Genomic DNA, 26,312 nt, shown 5'->3' with positions numbered 1-26,312 from the left:
TTCTTTTCTCTAGCGCATAGATAACTTTGAAGATAAATAGCAAACTGGAAATGAAAATTTGAGCATTTATACTAGTTCCAATAATAGTCTTGTCCCATGATAGTAAACAACGGATAGGAATGGAACGCACTGCTACTTTACAGACAATAAACGTCAGTCTCAATGTTGAATATCATTTCCTGTTAGTTGATGGTTTAAAAATGTACAAGATTTGGCAGTACTTACTTTTTATTGAGAATTTGCTAAGCTCTAAGGTCTCTGCTTATGTTTCATTCACATGTTCTTCCTTAGCCAAGGAACCACACTGCAGGCGAGGCATCACTAACCACCAAGCCACAGATGGAGAGAGTGGCTCGCCCAAGGTCACGTGATAGGTGCGTGGCAGAACTGGGATTCCACTTTGACTTTGCATCTGAAGAGCCTCAAAGAAGGTGGAGAGGCTAGCCCCAGAGTACTTCAAAGAGGCATCATTAGGTTAGGTTACAGGAAAGCTGAGGCTGGAAGTTAAATGATGTCACTCAGTATGCTCAGTGTGATTACTTGGTGATGTTTGCCTTTTAGCCAAGTGCTGTTTCCTCTAGGTTGCTTGTTGTCAAACTGCTCCATACAAGTCTTGGACTCTGTGGGTCATCTCTAGGGGATCCTGGAAAGAAGTGAGAGCCATGGCTGACCTGAGGGGCTTTGCATACACAGCGGCTTAAATGAGGTTAAATAGAAAAATCCCCCACCCCAGTACCTGGGCACAGTATATCTCACCATGGTTGAATGAAGCTGTTCATCACCTTTGGCAGCCTATCCAATGACTTGGAGTAGTGGGGGCAGGGACAGTGGCTAGAAAGATTCCATAAAAGCAGGAGTTCATTTCTAGTTTGTTGCATGTCTGACACAGGAGTCTTGGGGGGAAAAAAGTAGCTGAAACCATCTGGTTTAATAACTGTTAGTGATTTATAATGGTCTTATTATTACTTATTCTGGGCCACTGACCTTAAAATTCAGTGCTTTTCTTCTAAGATTTCTGTTGAACACTTCAAGGGGCAAATTTATTATTTTTTGCAAGAATTGCCTGAGGTTGAAGGCCGCTGGTTCCTTGCCCAGTTTCTACTACCCCAATAAAGCACTTACATAAGAGCAAGGGCCAGGGCTTATATTTAGCTGGGCTTCGTCAGTAGGAGCATACCAGTTAAAACATTGAAATATTTGTCTACTAGTTGGTAAGTAACTACTCTTCTGAGCCTGGTGGGTACTCTTGGACCATCTCTCTCCCTCTCCCATGGCCACCTCCCTTGGGACACCTCAGAACATCTCATGATCTGGCAACTAAACAATTAACACATGGTCAGGGGCTGATTTAGGTTTTGTGGGACCTGAGGCTTATTTAATCTGGGGGCCCTACTTTAATAAGAAGACCACAATAATAGTTACAAACACAAATAGATACATAGAATAAGAAATCACAGCAAATTATAAATTTTGAACACCTGGAAGCAGAAACATCACAAAAATTCAGAAACATAACAATACCTTTTATTAATTAGTTACCCTTCACACTGCCATGAAACTTTTCTACTTGTGTGTGTTTCTGGGCTGCATTCTCTTTGACCTCTTTATATGGCAACAGTTTTATAATACAATCTGTAGAAATAATAGAAAGATAATCCAGTCTTCTCACATGATTAACCAGATTCTATTTTTAGTTTTAATGGTTTTTTACTAATTTTACTAGGTATTAATGAAAACAGAAATCTTCTGTTTACAGTTTTGCACAGCTGATGATGGTAAAAATTTTCTAAAGATTTGCTTCTCACACTATACATTTCAAATCTTGCTTTCCTTCATACCCACTTATTTCCTCATGTTAGTGGCTTGGGACACATTTATGTTGCCCCATAACCTTTGCTTTGCACAATCATATCATGCTTCTTGATGAATTAATTGGCAGTGTAGACATTAAAAATATTCATGGTCTTGACACAGAAAGGATGACCCATACCGTGGTCTCAATGTTTGTGTCAACCCCAAATTCATATGTTGAAATCCTAGCGCTCAAAGGTGATGGATTAATAGGTGGGAGCTTTGGGAGGTGTTTAGGTCACGAGGGTGGTCATGAATGGGATTGGTGCCTAATAAAAGAGGCCCCACAGAGATCCCTAGTTCCTTTCACTATGTGAGGATACAGGGTGAAGGCACCAGCTATGAACCAGGAAGTGGGCCGTCACCAGAGTCGCCCCATACTGGCACCTTGACCTTGGACTTACCAGCCTCCAGAAGTGTGAGAAATAAATTTCTGTTGTTTATAGAAATACCTAGTCTGTGGTATTGTGTTATAGCAGCCTGAATGGACTGAGACAATCCATAAAAGAAAAAAATTGATAAATTGAAAAGATCAAAATTAAAAACTTTTTCTCTATAAAAGTTCAAGTGAAGAGGATGAAAAGACAGATTACAGATGGAGAGAATATATTCACAAACTACATTATCTGACAAAGGATTATTATCAAGAATATGTACAGAACTCTCAAAATGCAACAGTAGAAAAAACAATCTTATTATAAAATGAACAGAAGACTGACACAGACATTTCACTGAAGAAGATATACAAATGGCAAATAAGCACATGAAAATGTGTTTGACATCATTAGACATTAGAAACACAACACAAATTAAGATCAAACACAAATTAAGATCAAAATGAGATACTGCTGCACATCAGAAGAGTTAAAATTAAAAAAAAAATGATAATACCAAATGCCGCCGAGGATGCAGAGAAACTGGACCACTCATACCTTGCTGATGGGAATGTTAAATAGTACAGCAACTCTGGAAAAGAGTTTGTCAGTTTTTCTCTTAAACGAACATACAACTATCATATGACATAGCAATTGCATGTCTGGAAATTTATCCCAGAGAAATAAAAGCTTACGTTCACCCAAAAATTTGTACATAAATGTTCACAGCAGCTGGAATCAGTGCAGCAGACGTCCTTCAACAGTCAGTTGCAGGCAGACAACTATGTACAGCCAATCCATGGAACATTACACAGAAGTAAAAAGGAATGAATGATTGATATATGCAGTGACATGCATGGATCCAAGGGAATAATGCTGAGTGTAAAAAGCTAATTCCAAAGGGTTACACACTATATGATTCAATTTATATAACATTTGAAATGACAAAATTTTTGAGACGGAAGACTGATGAGTAGTTGCTTGGGGTTAGGGAGAAAGAAAGGGGGAGAAGGAGAGCTGGGTGTGGTTATAAAGGGATGACATGGGGACTTTTGTGGCTTTGGAACTGTTCAGTACCTTAGCTATGGTAATAGATTCATGAACCTACGCAGGTGGTAGATTGTTGGAACTTAATACACACATACACACATAAGAATGAATACAAGTAAAACTGGGAGTCTCAATATAAGTGGATTGTATCAAAGTGAATATCTGGTTGTGATGTTAGACCGTTGTTTTGCAAAATGTTATCATTAGGGGAAACTGGGCAAAGTGTACAAGGGATCTTTGTATTATTTCTTACAACTGCATGTGGATCTACAATTATCCCAATAAAAATGTTAATGAAAAATAAATTTTAAAATACTCCTGTTAACAATAACTTAACTATACATAGAAGTGACTGCAAACTACATACATGTATTACTGCTAAGCCCAAACCGATGTACAGTATTCCTATATCAATTTTTCTCTAGCCAGATCTCCAAATTTCCATGGCCACTCCAATACCACTCAACATGGGGGAGATATCAGAGTGGAAACAGACAGTGGTGTTAACCACTTGGGGTTAATTTAACTTATCTTTGTAAATTTTCCAAAAACATATCAGCACGTGACATTCTTAGAGTCTCAACTCTCCCCCCAGGGCCCGTGTGAGGGAGGCGTCCTGAGGCTTAATTAAGCACCTGTAGTTTCCCCATAAGTCTGACCCTAAACCTGGCTCATCAGGGAGGGATCTCCATGACTGTGGTCACCCACCTCCCCTCAGATTGCTGGTGCCTTGTTGGGCTGATTATTAGATGTTTTGAAACAGGGCTGCTAATCTTTACGCTTTTTAAATGAAAAATTTTGTTTCTTTATTCTGAAAACATGAAAATTGAATAATTTGGTGAAGCATGGCAGAGTACAAAGTGGTATGAGAGGTTTACTGTGCGGCTTTTTGCTCTCATGTGGACTTGAGGACAAGGCGGGCTCATCTGAGAGCCCTTTTTAAGGAGCTTATTTACTGGAGAGCTTAGAGTCCTGGTGAGGGCCCACTTTCACCTGTAAGGTGGGTCTGCTTTTTGAACTCCAAGGGCAGTGTTGTCAAAATCCTTGACAATGCAGTGGGCAAAATCCTTCTGCACTCCTGTAACTTCTTCCTCCTTCTCCTGGGATAAAGTGTGATTTATCTAACCGGTTGGGTGAGGGAAGGAAACCAGGTAGCACATCACACTCAGGTCCTTAATGGCTCTTTGCTTCAGAGCTGTGTGCTCAGAGGCCTCCTCTTCTCCCTGGGGAAGGCTCACCATGGCAGAACCTGTTGGGGGTGAGGCAGGCAGGTGTCCAGCTGTTCTGCCTGCCTGTCCCTGAGTCAGCAGGCTCAGCTGGGAGGGTAACAGGAAGGAGGAAGGAGTTTCTTTTGGCCCTGGGCTCAAGCCAAGGCCTCTAATCCAGCTTGACTGGGGATAAAAAGCCATGTTGCCAATGACCTGTGAGGACACTGAACTGATGCCTAGTTAGGAAGACTGGTCAGGTGAGCCCTTGTTCTGGGCCAGCTCCTGATGCTTGGATCACAATCTGACTCTTTTATCTATTTGTCAATGGGTCCAGAATGTATAGGGTTGAGAAATGTGACGAAATGGACCCGTAAACACCACACACACGAAACTCACACCCACTCAACTTGTTATGTGCCTTACATGTAGTCTTATGATACTTGGTGAGCGAACCAGTAATGGTCCCTGCCCTCAAGAGCCTGGCAGACACATTTCAATGCACAGGGGTTATACTGCTAGTCTATGGAGAGGAATATTCCTTTAGTTCAGTACTGTACATTCCTCCAAGATTTTTTTGAAGCAGCTGGACTCAAGCCCAGCAATCCTGGGGGAATCACTTGGCCACTCTGTCCCAGTCTCCCTCCCAAACATGCGGCAGTCAAGGAGAATATTCCTTTTAGGATCTCAAGTCAGCTTCAAGTAAAACCAGCTAGGCTGTAAGAGAGGAGGCTGTGGACAGGGTAAATAAATCCCCTGCATAGCAGACAGTCGGGCTTCACCTCCTGACACCCCGGTGGGTCCCTGGCCATGACTCCAAACTGCAGAAGGAGAGAACAGACGAGCTGAGCACTGGACAGCCCCCTCAGGGGACAACAAGGCGGCCAGCCTTCTTTGCCCTCTCCCCACCCCCATCCCAAATCCAGGTGGTAAGCTGCTGTTATAGTCTTTCTTCTTCATTTTTTTTCCCTCCCAGCGTCATTTGCTTTGGGAAAGGCATTTACAAACACAGCTGGGAGCTCCGTATTGAGAATGAATTTTACTTTCCTAAGAATAAAATGACGTCTAAAGGTAGCTTCTGAGTCTTGCAATGACCAGTTGCTTGTTGATATGTTTTATTATTAAGTGTTTGGCAGAAGAATGGGTCCCCCTGCCTTTCATTCAAGCCTTCACTTCAGAAGATGACTTCTCCTTGTTGGCACATGTGCTCTGGAGTGGGAGAAGAGCCATGTTGCCAATGACCTATGAGGACACTGAACTGATGTCTAGTTAGGAAGACTGGTCGGGAGAGCCCTTGTTCTGGGTCAGCTCCTGGTACTGCCCCTGGTGTGCCATAATTATCATGTTTGGGTGGAGTCTCCTTGGACTGTGAAAGACTTGTCCCCCTCTTTGCATCAGCAAACTGGCCCTCTCAGAAGAGACAATGAGATTTCAGGTTCACGATGTGGTAGAACTAGCACTAGGCAGAACTCAGGGAGCCTGGCTCTACTTCTGACTTTGTCACTAGCTGAAGGGCTTTACCTAAGTTAGTTTTCATCTGTGTCTCAGTTTCCCTATTCGTATAATGAGCTATGGAACAACTGCATCTTTATTTCCTTTCCAGCCTTCAGTCTTTAGAGTTTGAGTGCTCTAGCTTGTAAAGGGGAAGTAAACAAAACTGCATGCCAAGCAGTACCAGCTTGGAGTGCCCTGGCTGCTAACCGTGCCTTTTATTAAAACTTTCAGAAAGACTCACTGGAGAGCTACTAGACACTTGACACTGTTGTCTCCTTTACTCTTCAGGAAATATCATTCTAGTTTTACAGATGAACTTACTGATGTTTGGAGAAGTTAAGTAACCTGTGTAATATATAACTGACATATTAGTGAGCAGTCTTTCTGTTACAAGTGTCAGGAAATCCGAGTTAAGCTGGCTTATGCAAAAAGAGAATGTATTGGCTCTTATAATGAGAGGTTCCAAGGGCTTTTTGCTGCAGGTATGGCTAGATCCAGAGGTTGGAACATGTGACCAGGAACTGACTTCTCTTCGTCTGTCAGCTCCTTTTTCTTTGTGCTGGTTTCATTATCAGGTTTCATGTAGTAACAAAATGGCTGCAACAGCTCCAGCCCTCATATCCAGTGCTCACAACTAGGGTGAACAACCACTCTGGTTTGTCTGGGATGAAGGGGCTTCCCTGGATATTTTTTCCATTTTAAAACAAGGAATATCCCAGGAAAATTTGGCAAGTCAGCTTCAAGTCCAGCAGGAAAGAGCATGCTTTTTTGAGTAGCTCTTGCAAACTGCTCTGACTTACTTACGCCCAACTGTCTTAGACCAGGGCCCATCCCTGAACCAGTGGCTGTGGCCAGAGGGATGCAGATGTGTTGACTGGCTTAGGCTCAGGGAGAGCCCTGGACCACAAGCACAATGGTGGGGTAAGAGAGGAGCTCTAAAAGACAACAGGGACTGTGGTCAGAAAAGAGAGAGAAGAGACCTGCGGAGGTGAATAGGCATGATCCTTCTGCTGCTAAGTGGCAGGATCAGGTTTCAAACCCCAGTCTTCCTACTGCAAGTGCTGTGTTCTTCCCCCAGAACCACAGGGAGGTGGATGACACCAAGAGATGCTGTGACCCCTTGCCAGGTGGAGTCAAGGAAGAACGCACAACGTAGTTACAGAATGGTGATCTGACGCAATAACTTTGGGAGTTCTTGCCTCCACGGCCTTTGAATAGAGAACAGATCTGTTTCCTGGCCCCTACACCATGGTAGGATTTATGGAGGTGGGTGGGCGGGATGTGTGGGGGGGTGCCTCGCCGATTCTCACCATGTAAGCATGTTGGCCACAGAACTGAGTGGGGCTGGACTCTGTGCATCCATTCAGCATCTGGGAAGATCCTAGTTGATGCCAAGGGTATAACCAAGCCATTCCTTGTGGAAACAGTCTCCCCAAAGGGAGGGGACATCTGACTGGGAGAGGGATACCCAAAGGAATTTAACAGATACTTCTGTGCAGTACCAGCTTGGAGTGCCCTGGCTGCTAATCGTGCCTTTTATTAAAGCTTTCAGAAAGACTCACTGGAGAGCTACTAGGCTAAAAGGAAAGATTATTTTTGGCTCTCATACTTCCTGTTTTAGGAGAAAATGGTATTCCAGAAAGACTTATAAAAGCTGAAAAACTGCTAACATAATGACATTGAAGACAGGAGAGAAATTTCACACCGAAATTTTTACTTCAAGTGAGAGAAAAAGTGTGAAAATTATTATAAGGGTGATGATGGAAACATGCTGTAATCAGGAAATAGAAATATGTTCTATTTGAAAAGGCCCAATATCAGAGGTATTTTGTATATTTTAGGGCCAAGTTTATCTTCCTGCATACAGAAAATTGTTAGGAGTGTTACTAACAGGAAAGACTCTACAGCAAAATGATTATTCAAAAATATCCTTGTTTTCGAACCTCTAGAAACCTAGATTAAATGTACTGTAATAAACTTCAGTGGACATCCCTTTCTTTTTTTTTTTTGCGGTACGCGGGCCTCTCCCGGCCTCTCCCGGACCGGGGCACGAACCCATGTGCCCTGCATCGGCAGGCGGGCTCTCAACCACTGCGCCACCAGTGTTTTTTTTGCCTGCCCAGCATCTGTCCTCTCTTCTACTAATAGCAATTTGATTTCATCTTATGGAATTAACCTTAATTTTCCCTATTCTCAGTCCAAGTAGTTTTGGATGGATTGAATTCCAGGGTTGGGTACCTGATCAAAGCCTGGCCAATCAATCACTGTGAGTGGTTCAAGCATGGTCATGTGACACAATCTGGCCAATGAAAAGCATTAAGACTTTTGTTCAACTACCAAAAAGAAGGTATGCTATGTAGTTTCTGTTGGGCTTGGTAAACTGGTAGTATGTAAAGCCATAGATGCTGGTAGCCGACTTTGTCTGAGATCAAAGGCAACATGGCAGAAAGGAGAGCCAAAGATGTTGAGACATGGAGCTTTGACAGTATTATTTAAGCACCTGGATCTGGCCATGCCTGAAGTAGATGGACTTTTCAGCTGTATGAGTCAATACATTCCCTATTTTGCTTAAGCCAATTTGATTTGGCCTTGCAAATGAAAGAGTCCTAACTAACAGATAACGAGAACATAGTCAACCAGACCATTTACTTGGAACTCAGCTGTCTAATCACTTGGCTATATGGAACAAAGAAAACTAAACTGAGCTTGCGAGAACTCTGAAGAGCTAAAAGCAGTGTCATGTAATATATGCTGAAGATTCTGAGATGGACTCAAGCGCAAGTCTTTTATTTAGGATTTCTGTGTAAGGTTAAAGTCAAAATGCTCCTAGCAGTTTTGATATTTTGTTTCAAACCAACAGCAGATAATGAGCAAATCTCTAGGCAAGAAAGGAGCCATTCCTGGCAGGAGCAGAGAAGTGAGGAGAGACTGGGGCAGCCTTATGTGGGAAGAACCAGAGAAGCCATAAGAATTCCCAAGCTACCCCAGTCTTGGTCATTAATGTGAGGTGAAGAAGGTCCTGAATCACATGAATGTTCTTGGTAATCCCTGAGTCATCAGGAAGAGTGCATGCTGTTCCAAGGCTTTCTGGTTTAAAAGGTATGAAGTACACAACATACGATATTACATGACACGTTTAAAAAATATTGGTTTTCTTCTTTAACAGGTATGAAGTATATAACAAATTTAGTGTTTTAATTTTTGAAAACAAGTTTTTGATGTAAAAAGGATACAATTCTCTAACTGGAAGAGCTCTCCATCAGGACCGATTTCCTGAGAGTAATGGATAGCCTAGAAATGCTTTTATATTGATTTAGAAGTAATGGTGTCTGAGACCTTTTACAGTTTACCACTAAGTGAGGCAGGCAGCCTGTGTTTCTTAATTTTTCTCTGCTTTAGTTTATCCACAAGAAGATTTTCCTGCTGATGGTAAGGGAGAGAGGGACATAACCAACCTGATAATGAAGGCTGAGGAGGTCAGTCTCAAAGGGGAGGCAACGTATGTGCCTGCTCTTCAAGCATTTGTTCTGGGTGAAATGTTTTGTGTGATGAGGAGATGCTCTCTGGAGTCCCTTTAACTTAAAGAATATAAAATTGCGTGCTTGGTTTAGATGCTTTTTCTTTTTAGTGGCTATTTATTTTTAAGTAGTGTCCCATTGAATAAATCTATTTCCTCAGGTTCAGTATGTTACAAGGCATATGACACTCCTGGCATCCTTTCAAAAGTCATTTCAGCCTTAGATAATGGCTTTATCTTTACAAGAATCCTAGAGTTATCTTGGGTTGTGGCCCAGAGAGCTGTCCACCCCAATGTCTGCTCCCCTTCTGTGGTGTGGAGTTTCTGTCCTGGGAAATAATGGTCCAGGTAGGGACCATATTTCACAGCCTCTCTTGCATCTAGGAGTGACCATATGATTAATTCTCATCAAGGGACTGTGAACAGAAGTGATGTTTATTGATCCTGAGCCAGGAGTTTTAGAAAGTGGGTGTGCCTTTCCCATGATTGCTCTTTCAGGTGGGTACAGAGGACTCTAGTGGAGCCAAAAGATGGAAGGCACCTGGATCTGGAGTTGCAATTTAGAGACAAGACACCCACTAACCAGTTACACCTTCATCAAAATTTCAGGCAGACGGTTAAGAGATAGCTTCAGGTGGTTCATGGATATAGGCTTAAATAACACTGGCTTGCATACATGATTTCCTTTTAAGTTCTTTTTTATTTTTTGATAGTGTCATTCTATTACACTAGATTTTAATACTCCTCTGTATTAATCTCTCATTTTAACAAAAAAGATAACAGGTCATGGGCTTAGAGTCTTCTGATAGCAACATTTGGCTCCCTAAAATTTAAAAATATTGATTTATTTTTATTGTGCTTAACAGTCATCTTTTATTTATGGCAAGTGAAACTAGTTTTCTAATTATAATAAGAAAATAATTTTTCTTTTAAATATATGTATTTTTAACAGGAAATTTACTTGATTTAAAGGTATATTAAGTAAGTAATAGTAAAATTGGTAGTTTAGATGGATATATTGCTATAGAAATTCACGGAGAAATCATTACTGTAGAATACTACCATATTTTTCTTTCTACAGATTATGGTGTTGAGAACGAGAATGATCTAACTTATCATCCAAAAACTATTAACAGTATAACCACTTCAATAAAGCCAAATTGCATAAAGATGATGTATTCTACTCTGAAAAATTCTATTTAGATTCTCGGGATAAAAATCTCATTTTTTTTTTTCAGGCTATCTTCAATTTTTAATTTTTAAAATTTTTAATTATTTATATTTTTACATCTTTATTGGAGTATAATTGCTTTACAATGGTGTGCTAGTTTATGCTTTATAACAAAGTGAATCAGTTATACATATACATATGTTCCCATATCTCTTCCCTCTTGCGTCTCCCTCCCTCCTACCCTCCCTATCCCACACCTCCAGGCAGTCACAAAGCACCGAGCTGATTTCCCTGTGCTATGTGGCTGCTTCCCACTGGCTATCTACCTTACGTTTGGTAGTGTATATATGTCCATGCCTCTCTCTCACTTTGTCACAGCTTACACTTCCCCCTCCCCATATCCTCAAGTCCATTCTCTAGTAGGTCGGTGTCTATCCCCATCCTACCCTAGGTTCTTCATGACATTTTTTCCCCTTAAATTCCATATATATGTGTTAGCATACAGTATTTGTCTTTCTCTTTCTGACTTAATTCACTCTGTATGAGAGACTCTAGGTCTACCCACCCACAAATAGCTCAATTTCGTTTCTTTTTATGGCTGAGTAATATTCCATTGTATATATGTGCCACATCTTCTTTATCCATTCATCTGATGATGGACACTTAGGTTGTTTCCATTTCCGGGCTATTGTAAATAGAGGTGCAATGAACATTTTGGTACATGATTCTTTTTGAATTATGGTTTTCTCAGGGTATATGCCCAGTAGTGGGATTGCTGGGTCATATGGTAGTTCTATTTGTAGTTTTTTAAGGAACCTCCATACTGTTCTCCACAGTGGCTGTATCAATTTACATTCCCACCAACAGTGCAAGAAGGTTCCCTTTTCTCCTCACCCTCTCCAGCATTTATTATTTCTAGATTTTTTGATGATGGCCATTCTGACTGGTGTGAGATGATATCTCATTGTAGTTTTGATTTGCATTTCTCTAATGATTAATGATGTTGAGCATCCTTTCATGTGTTTGTTGGCAGTCTGTATATCTTCTTTGGAGAAATGTCTATTTAGATCTTCTGTCCATTTTTGGATTGGGTTGTTTGTTTTTTCGTTATTGAGCTGCATGAGCTGCTTATAAATTTTGGAGATTAATCCTTTGTCAGTTGTTTCATTTGCAAATATTTTCTCCCATTCTGAGGGTTGTCTTTTGGTCTTGTTTATGGTTTCCTTTGCTGTGCAAAAGCTTTGAAGTTTCATTAGGTCCCACTTGTTTATTTTTGTTTTTATTTCCATTTCTCTAGGAGGTGGGTCAAAAAGGATCTTGCTGTGATTTATGTCATAGAGTGTCCTGCCTATGTTTTCCTCTAAGAGTTTGATAGTTTCTGGCCTAAAGAAAAATGGATTTCTTTAATCCATTTTGAACTTATTTTGGTGTATGGTGTTAGGGAGTGATCTAATCTCATACTTTTACATGTACCTGTCCAGTTTTCCCAGCACCACTTATTGAAGAGGCTGTCCTTTCTGCACTGTACATTCCTGCCTCCTTTATCAAAGATAAGGTGACCATATGTGCGTGGGTTTATCTCTGGGCTTTCTATCCTGTTCCATTGATCTATCTTTCTGTTTTTGTGCCAGTACCATACTGTCTTGATTACTGTAGCTTTGTAGTATAGTCTGAAGTCAGGGAGCCTGATTCCTCCAGCTCCATTTTTCGTTCTCAAGACTGCTTTGGCTATTCAGGGTCTTTTGTGTTTCCATACAAATTGTGAAATTTTTTGTTCTAGTTCTGTGAAAAATACCAGAGGTAGTTTGATAGGGATTGCATTGAATCTGTAGATTGCTTTGGGTAGTAGAGTCATTTCCACAACGTTGATTCTTCCAATCCAAGAACATGGTATGTCTCTCCATCTATTTGTGTCATCTTTAATTTCTTTCATCAGTGTCTTATAATTTTCTGCATACAGGTCTTTTGTCTCCTTAGGTAGGTTTATTCCTAGATATTTTATTCTTTTTGTTGCAATGGTAAATGGGAGTGTTTTCTTGATTTCACTTTCAGATTTTTCATCATTAGTGTACAGGAATGCCAGAGATTTCTGTGCATTAATTTTGTATCTTGCTACTTTACCAAATTCATTGATTAGCTCTAGTAGTTTTCTGGTAGCATATTTAGGATTCTTTATGTATAGTATCATGTCATCTGCAAACAGTGACAGCTTTACTTCTTCTTTTCTGATTTGGATTCCTTTTATTTCCTTTTCTTCTCTGATTGCTGTGGCTAAAACTTCCAAAACTATGTTGAATAAGAGTGGTGAGAGTGGACAACCTTGTCTTGTTCCTGATCTTAGTGGAAATGCTTTCAGTTTTTCAACATTGAGGATGATGTTGGCTGTGGGTTTGTCATATATGGCCTTTCTTATATTGAGGAAAGTTCCCTCTATGCCTACTTTCTGCAGGGTTTTTATCATAAATGGGTGTTGCATTTTGTGAAAAGCTTTCTCTGCATCTATTGAGATGATCATATGGTTTTTATCCTTCAATTTGTTAATATGGTTTATCACATTGATTGATTTGCATATATTAAAGAATCCTTGCATTACTGGAATAAACCCCACTTGATCATGGTGTATGATCCTTTTAATGTGCTGTTGGATTCTGTTTGCTCGTATTTTGTTGAGGATTTTTGCATCTATGTTCATCAGTGATATTGGCCTGTAGTTTTCTTTGTGACATCCTTGTCTGGTTTTGGTATCAAGGTGACGGTGGCCTCATAGAATGAGTTTGGGAGTGTTCCTCCCTCTGCTATATTTTGGAAGAGTTTGAGAAGGATAGACGTTAGCTCTTCTCTAAATGTTTGATAGAATTCGCCTGTGAAGCCATCTGGTCCTGGGTTTTTGTTTGTTGGAAGATTTTTAATCACAGTTTCAACTTCAGTGCTTGTGATTGGTCTGTTCATATTTTCTATTTCTTCCTGATTCAGTCTTGGCAGCTTGTACATTTCTAAGAATTTGTCCATTTCTTCCAGGTTGTCCATTTTATTGAAATAAAGTTGCTTGTAGTAATCTCTCATGATCTTTTGTATTTCTTCAGTGTCAGTTGTTACTTCTCCTTTTTCATTTGTAATTGTATTGATTTGAGTCTTCTCCCTTTTTTTCTTGGTGAGTCTGGCTAATGGTTTACCAATTTTGTTTATCTTCTCAAAGAACCAGCTTTTAGTTTTATTGGTCTTTGCTATCGTTTCATTTCTTTTTCATTTATTTCTGATTTTTATGATTTCTTTCCTTCTGATAACTTTGGGTTTTTTTTGTTCTTTTTTCTCTAATTGCTTTAGGTGCAAGGTTAGGTTGTTTATTCGAGATGTTTCCTGTTTCTTAAGGTAGGATTGTATTGCTGTTAACTTCCCTCCTAGAACTGCTTTTGCTGCATCCCATAGGTTGTGGGTCGTCGTGTCTCCGTTATCATTTGTTTCTATGTATTCTTTAATTTCCTCTTTGATTTCTTCAGTGATCACTTCGTTATTAAGTAGTGTATTGTTTAGCCTCCATGTGTTTGTATTTTTTACAGATCTTTTCCTGTAATTGATATCTAGTCTCATAGTATTGTGGTCGGAAAAGATACTTGATACAATTTAAATTTTCTTAAATTTACCAAGGCTCGATTTGTGACCCAAGATATGATCTATCCTGGAGAATGTTCCATGAGCACTTGAGAAAAATGTGTATTATGTTGTTTTTGGATGGAATGTCCTATTAATATCAATTAAGTCCATCCTGTTTAATGTATCAATTAAAGTTTGTGTTTCCTTATTTATTTTCATTTTGGATGATCTGTTCATAAGTGAAAGTGGGGTGTCAAAGTCCCCTACTATGAATGTGTTACTGTCGATTTCCCCTTTTATGGCTGTTAGTATTTGCCTTATGTATTGAGGTGCTCCTATGTTGGGTGCATAAATATTTACAATTGTTATATCTTCTTCTTGGATCGATCCCTTGATCAATATATAGTGTCCTTCTTTGTCTCTTGTAATATTCTTTATTTTAAAATCTATTTTGTCTGATATGAGAATTGATGCTCCAGCTTTCTTTGGGTTTTGATTTGCATGAAATATCTTTTTCCATCCCCTTACTTTCAGTCTGTACGTGTCTCTAGGTCTGATGTGGGTCTCTTGTAGACAACAAATATAAGGGTCTTGTTTTTGTATTCATTCAGCTAATCTGTGTCTTTTGGTGGGAGCATTTAGTCCATTTACATTTAAGGTAATTATCGATATGTATGTTCCTATTCCCATTTTCTTAATTGTTTTGGGTTCGTTATTGTAGGTCTTTTCCTTCTCTTGTGTTTCTTGCCTAGAGAAGTTCCTTTAGCAGTTGTTGTAAAGCTGGTTTGGTGGTGCTGAACTCTCTCAGCTTTTGCTTGTCTGTAAATGTTTTAAATTCTCCATCAAATCTGAATGAGATCCTTGCTGGGTAGAGTAATCTTGGTTGCAGGTTTTTCTCCTTCATCACTTTAAATATGTCCTGCCAGTCTCTTCTGGCTTGCAGAGTTTCTGCTGAAAGATCAGCTGTTAACCTTATGGGGATTCCCTTGTGTGTTATTTGTTGTTTATCCCTTGCTGCTTTTAATATGTTTTCTTTGTATTTAATTTTTGACAGTTTGATTAATATGTGTCTTGGCATATTTCTCCTTGGATTTATCCTGTATGGGAGTCTCTGTGCTTCCTGGACTTGATTAACTATTTCCTTTCCCATATTAGGGAAGTTTTCAACTATAATCTCTTCAAATATTTTCTCAGTCCCTTTTTTTTTTCTCTTCTTCTTCTGGAACCCCTATAATTCGGATGTTGGTGCGTTTAATGTTGTCCCAGAGGTCTCTGAGACTGTCCTCAGTTCTTTTCATTCTTTTTTCTTTATTCTGCTCTGCAGTAGTTATTTCCACTATTCTATCTTCCAAGTCACTTATCCGTTCTTCTGCCTCAGTTATTCTGCTATTGATCCCATCTAGAGTATTTTTAATTTCATTTATTGTGTTGTTCATTGTTGTTTTTTTCATCTTTAGTTCTTCTAGGTCCTTGTTAAATGTTTCTTTCATTTTGTCCATTCTATTTCCAAGATTTTGGATCATCTTTGCTATCATTATTCTGAATTCTTTTTCAGTTAGACTGCCTATTTCCTCTTCACTTGTTAGGTCTGGTGGGTTTTTATCTTGCTCCTTCATCTGCTGTGTGTTTTTCTGTCTTCTCATTTTGCTTATCTTACTGTGTTTGGAGTGTCCTTTTTGCAGGCTGCAGGTTCGTAGTTCCCGTTGTTTTTGGTGTCTGTTCCCAGTGGCTAAGGTTGGTTCAGTGGTTTGTGTAGGCTTCCTGGTGGAGGGGACTAGTGCCTGTGTTCTGGTGGATGAGGCTGGATCTTTTCTTTTTGGTGGGCAGGTCCACGTTTGGTGGTGTGTTTTGGGGTGTCTGTGGACTTAGTATGACTTTAGGCAGCCTCTCTGCTAATGGGTGGGGTTGTGTTCCTGTCTTGCTAGTTGTTTGGCATAGGATGTCCAGCACTGTAGCTTGCTGGTCGTTGAGTGAAGCTGGGTGCTGGTGTTCAGATGGAGATCTCTGGGAGATTTTCACCATTTGATATTATGTGGAGCTGGGATGTCTCTTGTGGACCAGTGCCCTGACGTTGGCTCTCCCACCTCAGAGGCAGAGCAGTGACTCCTGGCTGCAGCACCAAGAGCCTTTCATCCACACGGCTCAGAATAAAAGGGTGAAAAAGTAGAATGAAAGAATTAGTAGAAGTAGAAAGAAAGGAGGGAGGGAGGGAGGGAGGAAGGAGGGAAAGAAGGAAAAAAAGAAAGAAGATAAAGTAAAATAAAATAAAGTAAGAGAAAATATAATAAAGTTATTAAAATAAAAAAATAATTATTAAGAAAAAAATTAAAAAAACAAAAACAGAACAGTACAAAAAAACGGACGGATAGAACCCTAGGACAAATGGTGGAAGCAAAGCTATACAGACAAAATCTCACACAGAAGCATACACATACACACTCACAAAAAGAGGAAGAGGGGAAAAATCATAAATCTTCCCCTTAAAGCCCACCTCCCTAATTTGGGATGATTCGTAGTCTATTCATGTATTCCACAGATGCAGGTACATCAAGTTGATTGTGGAGCTTTAATCCGCTGCTTCTGAGGCTGCTGGGAGAGATTTCCCTTTCTCTTCTTTGTTCGCACAGCTCCCGGGGGCTCAGCTTTGGATTTGGCCCCGCCTGTGCGTGTAGGTCGGCGGAGGGCGTCTGTTCTTCGCTCAGACAGGACGGGGTTAAAGGAGCCGCTGATTGGGGGCTCTGGCGCACTCAGGCCGGCGGGGAGGGAGGGGCACGGAGTGCGGGGCGTGTCTGCGGCGGCACAGGCCGGCGTGACGTTGCACCAGCCTGAGGCGCGCCGTGCGTTCTTCCGGGGGAGTTGTTCCTGGATCCCGTGACCCTGGCAGCAGCTGGCTGCACAGGCTCCCCAGAAGTGGGGTGTGGGTACTGACCTGTGCTCGCACACAGGCTTCTTGGTGGCAGCAGCAGCAGCCTTAGCGTCTCATGCCCGTCTCTGGGGTCCGCGCTTTTAGCCGCGGCTCGCGCCCGTCTCTGGAGCTCCTTTAAGCAGCGCTCTTAATCCCCTCCCCTCGCGCACCAGGAAACAAAGAGGGAAGAAAGAGTCTCTTGCCTCTTCGGCACCTCCAGACTTTTCCCGGACTCCCTCCCGGCCCCGCCGTGGCGCACTAACCCCTTCAGGCTGTCTTCACGCCGCCAACCCCAGTCCTCTCCCTGCGCTCCGACCGAAGCCCGAGCCTCAGCTCCCAGCCCCGCCCGCCTCCGCAGGTGAGCAGACAAGCCTCTCGGGCTAGTGAGTGCTGGTCGGCCCTGATCCTCTGTGCGGGAATCTCTCTGCTTTACCCTCCTAACCCCTGTGGCTGTGCTCTCCTCCGCGGCTCCGAAGCTTTCCCCCTCCGCCACCCCAGTCTCCGCCCGCGAAGGGGCTCCTAATGTGTGTAAACCTTTTCTCCTTCACGACTCCCTCCCACTGGTGCAGGTCCCGTCCCTATCCTTTTGTTTCTGTTTTTTCTTTTGCCCTACCCAGGTACGTGGGGATTTTCTTGTCTTTTGGGAGGTCTGAGGTCTTCTGCCAGCGTTCAGTAGGAGTTGTTCCACGTGTAGATGTATTTCTGGTGTATCTGTGGGGAGGAAGGTGATCTCCGCGCCTTACTCTTCCGCCATCTTCCCGGAAGGCTCCCAAATTGTACCCTTGAAATGAGTGTAGCTTATTGTATATAAACTATTCCTTAAGGAAGCTTCCTTCCCACCCCTCAGTATCCAAACCCTCGGCCTGAAGGCGGGAAGCCGAGGGCTGCATGAGCCTAAGGCCTTCAGAGACCCACCGCCTGGGACAGACGAACCCGAGCCGAGCTGGTGGGAGGCTGCCTTACCCGAGCCTGGGTGCCCCGAAGCAGCAGCGGCCCAGCAGCCTGGCAGCTGTATCCTCAATTTTTTAAATGACTTTTTAAATAAAACAACTTCATCGAGACCTAATTCATATACCATAAAATTTATTTATTTAAATGCTTTTTAGTATATTCACAGAGCTGTACAACCAATTATCATAATCTAACAACAGTTTCATTACTCCCCTGCACAAAAACCCCCTATATCGATTACTAGTCGCTCCCCATTTCTCCCCAAACCTCTGGTCTCAAGCCCTAGGCAACCACTAAGTTATTCCGTTAATAGATTAACCTATTCTGGGCATTTTGTGTATATGGAGTCATCCATTGTGTAGTCTTTCGTGACTGGCTTCTTTCACTTAGCATAATGTTTTCAAGGTTCATCCTTGTAGCAAGTATTAGTGCTTTATCCCTTTGATTGACAAATAATATTCAATTATATAGATATATCACATGTTATTTATCCATTCATCATTTGGTGGACATTTGGGCTGTTTCCCCTTTTTAGCTATTATGAATAATGCTGCTCTGAACATTTGTGTATTTTGGTGCAGGCATGTGTGTTCATTCCTCTTGGTAAGTATTTAGGAATGAAATTGCTGGTAATTCTGTGTTTAATATTTTGGGAAACTGACAAAATGTTTTCCGAAATGGCTACCCTATTTTACATTCTTACCAACAGTGTCTGAGAGTTCCAGTTTCTCTGCATATTCACTGACACTTGTTACTGTCCCTTTGATCATGGCCGTCCTAGCTGGATGTGAAGTGATATCTCATGGCAGTTTTGATTTTCACTTCCTTACTGGCCAGTCACGTTGAACATGTTTTAATGTGCTTACTGGACATTCAGATTTCTTCTCTAGAGAAATCCCTGGTCAGATCATCTGCTCATTCTTTTTTTTTTTAAACATTTTTATTGGAGTATAATTGCTTTACAATGGTGTGTTAGTTTCTGCTGTATAACAAAGTGAATCAGCTATACATATATCCCCATATCTCCTCCCCCTTGTATCTCCCTCCCACCCTCCCTCTCCCACCCCTCTAGGTGGCCATAAAGCACCCAGCTGATCTCCCTGTGCTATGTGGCTGCTTCCCCCTAGCTATCTATTTTACTGAAACTCATTCATTTTTAATTGGGTTATTTATCTTTTTGTTGTTGAGTTTCAAGAGTTCTTTATATATTCTAGATACAAGTCCCTTATCAGGTTTATAATTTGCAAATATTTTCTCTTATTCTGAGGACTGTCTTTTTGCTTTCCTGGTGCTATTTTTTTGGCAGCATTCCATGAAGTAGCCTCCACGACTTGAGAATTTCATTCATCCATCCATTTCGTTCAGCAGCTCACTGAGGTAAGAGCCAAGTCTTGATTGATTTACTTTCTCAGCTTGTGAGCAGAGGAATTTTCTGTGGTGTGAACCAACTTGACTGGAGACCTACTAGGGAATATGCTTTTTTCATTGGCTAATTAATTTAATTCTTATTTAATAGGGCCTTATGTTTTGAGGCATGGGGCCTTGCCTGACGATTCTCCTTGAAAGAGAATGTGGCTTTGGAAAACAGGTCAAGAAATCAATATCCTTTTAAATAGAGACTTCAGTATCGCTTCTATTCAATGGCAGATTTATGTACTTTCAGAAAAGAATTTTATTTAAAATGTTTATATTCACTTTCCACTCCACACACACATCACTCCTTACATGTTAAAAACTACAACAACAACAACAAAAAACCCTCAAAACTAACTTGCCCCATTTGCTTTGGAAAAGTCTGGATACTTCAGAATACTCTGAGTTAAACTGCATTATAGTCTGTTCAGCTAGTAAGTACAAATAGTTATCTTATGATTAGTTTGTTCAATCAGTGAGAAAACCAAGGTGTTGTGACCACACTTAAATAACTTTGCCTTTTCTTTGACTTGAAATCTGTTCCCTGAATTACACCTGGTTTCAATGTCCTCATTTATATCATGGATATAACAATACTTCATAAAGTTTTAAGGGAGATTAAATATGTATATGTGCCTTGTTCAGTGCCTGGCTTAGGGTAGGTGCTCAGTTAAGACTGATTAGCTTTTATCTTTCTTAATTTGGAGTACAGAGGGTCAAGACTTGAGTGTCTGTCTAGATTAACTTCACGGAGAAAACCATTTATACAAAATGCCTTGTGGATCAGTCTACTGCATACATACCAAGAGAACACATTGCAAGTGTATTTCTCCTTAAGGATTGGGGGGAGGGGAGATACAGTAAGATATCAGGTGTATGGAATGCTTGGAAATGCCAGATTCTGACTCACAGAGGCCACAGTTTGTCTGGTGACCCATGGGTGGCCAGTGGAGACACACGCAGATCAGAGGGCTGGCTCCGGTGCCTGGCTCCCTGTGCTATCTCTCCAGGAACATCTGATTTATGAAAAGAAGCAGATCAAATGGCTCAAGAACAGATCAGGGTCAGATGGGAAAAAAATGAAGCCTCTTAAGCCCTAGACTTAAATTCATTTCCCAAAAAAGGCCTGTGGTGTCCTTAGTAGCATTTTTTAGTGGGATCTAATTCCTTGACATTGGTGATGGTCTGGGATGTGCTCCTGAGTCAAGATGGGGTGTGTGGCTCCAAAGAGAGTCTTTAGGTCAGACTGAGTGGATGGGGTTGGGGGTGGTTGCCTTTGCTTTCTGGTTCATGAACTTGCTTCAATTCTGGGTGATCCTCTTTGATGTGAACGCCTTTCTCATTCATAGACATGCAGACAGAGCATGTGGCATAAAATTGAGCTTAAGGAACTCAATGGCACATGTTTCTTGAACATCTACTAGCTGCAAAGCACTGTGTGAAGTTCTGTGGGGGTTACAGACTGAGAGGTATATGACGTAACCTTTTGTTCAAGAAGCTGGCCTTGAGATAAACAAGGCATCTGTGATGATTGGTTCGATGTATAAACTTCGCTAGAATATAGCACCCAGTTATTTAAACAAACACTAATCCAGATGTTGCTGTAAAGGTATTTTGTAAATGTAGTTAACATGTACAATAAGTTGATTTTAAGGAGATCAACCTTGATAATGTGGGTGGGTCTCATCCAATTGGTTGAAAGCCCTAAGAGCAAAACCTGAGGTTTCCCAAATAAGAAAAAATTCTGCCTAAAAACTGCACCAACTCTTACCTGAGTTTCCAGCCTGCTGGTCTGCTCTACAGATTTCAGATTTGCTAGTCCCCACAATTGAGTGAGCCAGTTTCTTAAAATCTATCTATCTATCTATCTATCTATCTATCTATCTATCTATCTATCTATCATCTATATATTATCTGTCATCTATGTATCTATCTATGTATCTATCTATCAACGATCTATCATCTATCTATCTGTCTCCTTTTGGTCCTGTTTCTCTGGAGAACTGTGACTGATACAGTATCAAAACAACTCTAATACAAGTCAGAAGAATGTGTGCTCCATGAGAGCAGGGACTCTGTCTTGTTCACTTCTGTATCTCAGCAATTAGGACAATGCCTGGCACATGCTTGGCACTCAATAAACACATCTTGAATGGCTGGCTGGCTGAAAAAAATGTGGTAAGGACAAGAAGAATAGTACAGAATGCTATAATTCTAGAGGAAAAATCACAGAATTCTTAAAATCAAGCTTGAATGTCAATTTTTATTCTCATTTGTTCCCTTCTAAACCTAGAATTTAACAAGTGTAACATGATGCTGAGTCTGAACCAAAGGCAGCCCATTCCACTTGCCAGTGGTTAGTTTAAGAATGGGTGCCTCTATTCTGGACTGTGAGATGTTAAGAAGAAGTCTGTTAGGTGCCACTGGGAAAGGTTTTTTTCTCGTGAAACAAAAATCCCTCCTCTGGTTACAAAATTAATTGTATAAGATGCTTTAAGTTCCTGCAGCCATCTTCACCAGTTGGAGAAGGGCTGAGCCAAGGGAATTACAGAGAAACAGAGTTAGAGTCCTGATGTAGCACATCTGGAGCTCACCTTAACTCTGGACTTTGTGTGTGTGTGTGTGTGAGGTAAGAAGATTTCCTATTCCTTAAGACAGTTTGAATCATGGTATTTTGTTACCTGAGCTAAAAGCATCTTGATTCATTAAATGAATTCAAAACTATGCTAGAATGGCCAGTAGTGGCTAGTAATTAAGAAAAAAAAAACTCTGTTTCATATCACCAAAGAGAAACTGCTTACTAGGATACTTTAGTTTTTGGTATACATTCATTTAGTTATTCTTTAATTGTGAGGGTTTTTAAAAGTCATGGAAAAGCTCTTGAAGAATCTGAAAGAACATAAAAGTGCCCGTGTGTCAAGAGTGGAACAAGTTCTAAGAAAATGCAAGCTAGTGTTTTTCACTCTAAAACCAGTGGAGGTTATTTTCAAGGGTTCTGCAGATAGCAAACTGCAATTCTCAACAGCTCTTTATTTTTCTTGAATGAATTATCTTCGTTTACCTACTGGGCCACTGTACCCAGATACCCCTCCTAAGAGTCTTCAGGAGTTATAGGAAGCTAGGGTAAAGATGGAAAGCTTATGTTTGTGTCTGTCTTGTTACTTTGTTCTTTAGGGGCTGTCAGGACTATGTAGGGTCTGAGGTTTTAACCCCACTTGTAAATTAACAAGCTTGTCTGCCACAGCATCATGGATGATGGCAGAAGACATGAAACTTCTAGGTCAGAGACAGAGCACTTTATTATTCACTCACAGCACAGCAGGCATCATGAGTGTCATGTTTACTTTGGTCACCTGTCCCCCAAGTCCCACGGGGGTTAAATAGGGAAGGACCCAAGTCGGTACTGAGCATGTAGTGGGCTTGCATCACACCTGAGGAACCCTAAGTTTGGAACCTGAATCTTTTAAAATGAGCTGCAAGTAACTTATTCTTTGCTCTAGAGGGAGATATTATCTTTATTAACTGGAAAGTTGGCAAATCTGCCCTTTGCTCTGGAGGGCATCACTATCTCTCTGTTCCAAAGCTATTTACTATACAAACATACTTGAAAAGATAGTCCAGAACAAAAGAGCTGTTAGTGCCACACTCCAAGATATTCAGAAATGCAAGAGTCTGTTTCCCTGAAGGGGCCTGGGGATGGATTTAGAGAATCATGGTGGACCTTAGGGGGCTTCCAGGATGATAAGGTTGAGACCTACTGGTCTACCTATATGGGCACAGAGTAGCGATTAGGAGGATGGCTCTGTGACCAGATGATATGAGCCTCACAGACAGTTTCAGATTATTGTTGAATAAGAAGGGAAATTGCTGTACCTCTCCCTTCAGGGCGATGATGTGTTACACCAAGCTACTTAGAAATAAAGTGTTCTTTTTCATTAACACCAAGAAGAGCAGCTAACATTTTAGGTATATACCATGTATCAACGCTGGTTCCAAATCCTTTGCTTAGATGATCTTACGTAACTTCACTATCCCATCATGAGGTAGGACTCATAATTTTCCTCACCATATGGAGAAGGAAAATGAGGCACAGAGCATGATTATGATTATAAAAGATTAATTGTAGGAGAGATTAAGGGTCTGCTTGAAGAACTTCAGGGAAGGTGCTTCCTGTCCAGAGCATTGCTTGGCCAGCTTGTCAGGATCAGAGTGCGGCTGTGGAGCTACCTGGAGTTAAACTGGAATATTCTTCCCTCTCCTTACCTTAAGCACCACCAAAAAGTTTGATAATTAAAGTTTCTTGCCCATGCGGAGGAGGACAATTATTGTTGAGTAACAAGAGTCAGTGCTCTGCATTCGCATATTTACTATCTATCAACCCAAAGACTGAAAATCAGGAACTAACAAGAAATGGTGACATGGTTTGTAGACATGCCTGTCTTAATGGGTGTCTTTAGTCAGTTTGGGCTGCTGTAATAACTTACCATAGATTGGTGGCTTAAACAACAAACATTTATTTCTCACAGTTTTGAGTCTGGAGCCTGAGATCAGGGTACCAGCTTGGTTGAGTTCTCGGTAAGGGCCCTTATCCTGGTTTATAGATGGCCACTTTCTTTGCTGTATCCTCACATGGTAGAGAGAGAAAAAGCTCTGGTCTCTGCATCTTATGAAGGGCACCAATCCTGTTATGGGGGCTTCATACTCATGACCTCATCTAAGGCCCACCTCCAAATACCATTACATTGGGGATGAGGGCTTCAACACAGGAATTCTTGGGGGGACACACACTCAATCCGTAGAAATGGGTGACCATGGCCAAACATTTTACCCTCAATTTTCAGATAAGAAAATAAAATATTAGAAAAGTTAGCCACACTTACCTCACAAGATTAAATGAGATAACATTTTGTATAGTGTCTGGCATACCACGTGCTCAGTAAATATCAGCTCCCTCTCTTCCCGTGTAGTGACGTTAGGTATATATATAAACTCCATGAGTGCTTCTCATTGATGTACAGTATCAAGATTTATAGGTGAAGACTAGTGCATTTCTCTAATTCTGCCCCTGAAGTTTGTTCTATACTTCAGTGACAACATTTAGGGAGGTGTAATGGACCTGCAGGGAGTTCAGAAAGGAGTATATGATTTGGCCATGAGCGAGGGGTGGGGTTTGTGACAAAGGACCTTCTTCTCTGAAAGCAGCTGCCTGTGGTAACATAGGGACTTGAACCTGGGGAGTCTGGCTTCTGTCTGTATTCTATCTACTTGCTACTGATAGGGGGGTCACCTTGGTTATAGAGTCTTTCCATTTTGTAGTTCTAGTCCTTTCCTGATGTTTAGGATCAGTACCCTTACAGAGTATGTAATATCCCCACATCCTTGGAACAAATTCTTTGTGAAGGTGGCTGAAGTTGGTTTCTGTTACTTGCCTACAGAAGAAATTTAACTAAGACAGTTGTCTTATGAAAGAAAAGGCAGTGAAGACTTCATGATTGTTTTTTCAGATATAGAAAGTTAACACTATTCCCAAACTGTATAGAACCCAACAGAACATGGCTTTAATTTTCTGGAAAGAGTGTTTTGTTAGACCATTGGAGCCCATAAAAAGCCTAATCCGCAAGAGAAAATTATGGATTAAGTTCTTGAGGTCTCCCAAAACTAAGTTACAAACCTTTGTGAAGCAGGATACCAGAGCTGAAGATCTCTTGAGGGCCTTTCCCGTTACATATTTCTAAAAATAAAAGACTGTAGAATTCCAACATTTAGAGAGCAGAGAATAGATGGGTCAACCAGAAGAGGCTCTCTGGGGACTTAATTTGAACTGAATAGGATCTCTTAAATATGGTCTCTATGATGGTTAATTTTATGTGTCAACTAGACTGGGCTAAGGGATGCCCAGGTAGCTGATAAAACATAATTTCTGAGTGTGTCTGTGAGGATGTTTCTGGAAGAGATTAGCATTTGAATCTGTAGACCGAATAAAGATCACCGTCACCAATGTGGGTGGGCCTCATCCAATCTATTGAGGACTCCAATGGAACAAAAAAGGTGGAGGAAGGGCAAACTCACTTTTTAAGCTGGGATGTCCATCTCTCCTTCCCTTGGACATCAGAGCTCCTGGTTCTCAGGCCTTCAGACTCTAGGACTGACACCAGCAGACCCTTGGTTCTCAAGCCTTTGCCCTCGGGCTGAACTTACACCCCAGGCTTTCCTGGTTCTATGAGTGCAGATGGTAGTTCGAGGGACTTCTTAGCCTCCATAAGAGCATAAGCTAATTCCTATAATAAAACTCCTCTTATATATATCTATATGTATCCAGTTGGTTCTGTTTCTCTGGAGACCCCTGACAGCAGGGTTGTCAACTCTGAGAACAATCTCCAATCCAAACTTCTGATTTGGGGAAAACCTCTCAGGTAGGGAAAATGAGGTAGAAGGAATAGTGTCTGCTGTAGTCTGAGTTCTCTGAGGTCAGGTACTTTATCTTCATTTTCCCACTTTTCCCAGCACTGTGGGAAGCTGTGATTTGATTCTGTTAATGATGACAACTGCAAAATTAATAGGAGATTGATAAGCTAATAAATTGTGTTTAACTTGGTTTTTTTTTTTAGACCTTATCAGTGTTTCACATTTTGGGTTGGGGGGGGCCGGATGCTTCCTGATAATTTTAAATCATTAAATAAATGATTTGTGACTCAGATGCTCATTGGAAATCTTTTATCTAAATCGCATGGCAGCCTTCAGCCCGCCTCACCAGAACACGGCATTCTTTCCTGGCTAGTGCATTTCAGAA

The sequence above is a fragment of the Grampus griseus genome, assembly GCF_964374135.1.
Source record: "Grampus griseus genome assembly, chromosome: 7".
Taxonomy (NCBI): domain Eukaryota; kingdom Metazoa; phylum Chordata; class Mammalia; order Artiodactyla; family Delphinidae; genus Grampus; species Grampus griseus.
Note: the sequence above shows the minus strand (reverse complement) of the source record.